The following is a 3,437-nucleotide window of genomic DNA, read 5'->3' as shown; positions in this document are numbered from 1 at the left end:
TCCTTTCTTTCTTTCTTTCTTTCTTTCTTTCTTTCTTTCTTTCTTTCTTTCTTTCTTTCTTTCTTTCTTTTTTTAAAGAATGATTTTATTTAACTCTATCCATTTATTTTAATTTTACCAGAGAGGGACAGAGTGAGAGAGAGAGAATGAGAAAAGAAGCTAACCAGGTCTGGGACTTGGTAGCCTATGTAGGAGTCCAATGTCCTCAACCACCACACCACCTGCCAACCCCAAGACTGCCTGTTCTTCAAGCTGTCTTCCCCTGAGGGTTTGAAGATGAACTCCCACTGGGAAATGCAAGAGCAGGTGGGAGTGATAATTGTACTCAGTGGTGCCTGGAACTGTCCAGCCTTAGAGTCATCTTTCTAAACGTCCTTTTACCTCTGGTGAACCAGGTACATGAGCAGACTAGAGGCTGGCTTTTGGCCTTCCCTCAGTACATTTTGCCAACCTGTAGGAGAATACGAACTTTTAGCCAAAACAACTGGGCCCAGGGCAGTATAACTATCACCAGGGAAAAAGAAACTGGGTGTATTATCTATAGCTGTAAAATAAATTACCCCCAAATATAGCAGCTTACAACAAGATTTATCATCCATCAGTTTCTAAGGGCTAGGAATCTGGGAGCAGTGGAGACAGGTGGTTTCAATTCAGGGTTTCCCCTGAAGTTTCAGTCAAGATGTCAGCCAGGACTGCAGTCAGCTGAAGGCTTGACTTGGCTGATGGATCCACTTCTAACCTAGCCCACTCACAGGCTGGTGGCCGGAGGCTTCGGCTTCTCACTACCTGAGTTTCTCCCTGGGGCTCCTCACAAGTGATCTCAACAAGCAACTGAGAGACTGTGACAGAGACAGATAACTTCAGAAATAACATAGGGACCAGCAGTTAGCGTAATGGCTGTGTCGCTGGACTCCCATGTAGTCGACCGCGGTTCGCATCCCGGACCTGGTGGCTTAAAACTCACGCTGAGCGCGTGTATGTGCGTGGCCAAGATCCCAAGAAGAGAATGGAGGAGAAGGGATTGTGGCATGGCCATCCCCCCTGGGGGGTGATTTCTTGCTTTCTGTCTCTTTGTCTCTCTCTGTCTGGCAAGCGCGCACGCCCTATAGCAAAAAGAAAAACCTCTCGAAAAAAAAAAAAAAGAAAGAAATAACATACCATCGCTTCTGTTGTATTTTATCAGTCATGTAGACCAACCCTAGCATAGTGTGGGAAGGGACTGCACAGGATGTGAATACTAGGAGATGGGGATTATTGGAGGCCGGATTGGAAACTGGCTACCACACTGAGTACCATAGAATATCTGGAGCAGAAGTACTAGGACAGACAGAAGAATTTTAAATAAGTATAATAAATATGAGATAACATTACAGTATAAACAAGGGGGGCTGGATGGTGGTGCAGCAATAGAATATGCTGCTCTGTGAAGCTGACCTACACGGGAAGGTTTCGGGTTCATGTCCAGGGGCATCCCTGAGTATACCGGGCATACACAGCCCATGATCCAGGACTGGCTGAGGCTGGAGGGGAATCGTGTCATCAAGATCCTTTTGGGGTTGTTATCATTATCTCTCTTGCTCATGGAATAAATAAATAAACTTTAAAAAAGAATATAAGACAGGAACCAGAGATTTTAAAAAAGATCCCCAAAATGTTAGGTATAAGTACAATGATAGAAAAAAAGAAACAAAAAATATACTGTGGACCAGCCCCTTGCCCTGGTGGTTAAGGGAGATGGATCCCATGTGGTTTGCATGCTGGCCCTGATGGCTTGAAAAATATTCTAGGGAAAAAAAAGAAAGAAAATTATGCTGGGTGGGGGCCATCAGGTGGCGTGGTGGTGAAGGTGCTAGACTCCCACATGCCCAACTATAGTTTGAGTCCCAGACTTGGTGGCTTGAAAATCACACCCGGCACATGTGTTTGCTTGCCCATTATCCCAGAGGGTGATTTCTCACTTTCCCTCTCACTGACTCTTTGTCTCTCTCTGGTGACCACACGCACTCCATGGAAAAAAAAAAAAGAAAAAAAATATGCTGGGTATGTGTATGTGTGTACTGAAAATCCTGACAGGTGAGGAGATGGGGGAAAGGGGATTGTGCTGTGACCACATTCCATTGTGGTGTGCTTTCTCCTCTCTCTCTCTCTCTCTGGTGAATGCACGTGGCCGCTGGCAAAATTTTATACACACACACACACACAGTGGAGAATATGAAGTGATAATATTGGAACTATGTCCTGATATAATGGTAATTCCAAAAATATTTAAAACACAGTGACCCACATAGATTAAAATGAAAGTCAAGGGGCCGGCAGGTGGCGTGGTGGTTAAAGGCACTGGATTCCCATAAGGCTGACCACGATTTGAGTCTCAGACCTGGTGGCTTGCTTTCTCACTTTGCCTTTCTCTCTCTCTCTCTCTCTCTGGTCAAATTAAAAAAAATAATAACAAATGGAATTAAATAAATAAATCTTGAAAAAAAAAAAAGAAAGTCAAAAGCCCAAAGGAAGCTGAGATAGCCATCCTAATACTTAACAAAGTAGAACTGATGACTAAGATCACAAAGGGCAAAGAAGGACATACATTCATTAACAAGGAAGATATGTCTTCCATAAACACATATATTTCTTTAAGAGAGATGTTTGCTGTAAGGCACGTGCGTTCACCAGAGAGACACGGAGACAGAAAGTGAGAAGTCGCATACCCCCTCCCCCAGGGGAATGATCATGCTGCAATCCCTTCTCCATTCTCCTCTTGAGATCCTGGGCACGCATGCACATGTTTCCAGTGTGAGTTTTGAGCTACCAAGTCTGGGACTTGAACAGTGGTCGTCTACATGGGAGTCCAGTGATGTAACCATTATGTCATCTGGTCCCTAACACATACATTTCTAAGAAGGCCTGAACATATTTATTTATTCATTCATTCATTTATTTCAATTTGATCAGCAAAGGACAGATCAAGAGAGAGAGAGAGAAGGAAAGTGAGAAAGCAAGCTACCAGGTCCGGGGCACAAACCGCAGTTGGCCATGCGGGAGTCCAGCACCCTTCACCACCACGTCACCTGCCAGCCCTGTGAGCAATACATTTTAAAGCTTGATATAGATACATATTATCATGTCAATAACACATACACACATGTACAGAGTGTGTGACCCTTGAACAACACAGGAATTAGAGACACTGACCCCTCACACAATCGATCATCCACATATAAATTTTGATTCCTTGAAAATTTAACTAATGGCTTACTATTGATGGGAAGCCTTACCAATAACATAAACACATATTTTGTATATTGTATGCATTATATATTGTATTCTTTTAAAATAATTATTTAATTTTATTTAAATGTTTTTAATTTTTTTAGAGGTTTTTGCCTTAGGTCCCATGCATTCACTAGTCAGAGAGAGACTGAGATAGTGAGAGGGAACGA

Source organism: Tupaia chinensis, unplaced genomic scaffold (assembly GCF_000334495.1).
Source record: "Tupaia chinensis unplaced genomic scaffold, TupChi_1.0 Scaffold143793_1, whole genome shotgun sequence".
Taxonomy (NCBI): domain Eukaryota; kingdom Metazoa; phylum Chordata; class Mammalia; order Scandentia; family Tupaiidae; genus Tupaia; species Tupaia belangeri.
The sequence above is the reverse complement of the archived record's forward strand: the minus strand, read 5'-3'. Positions refer to the sequence as shown.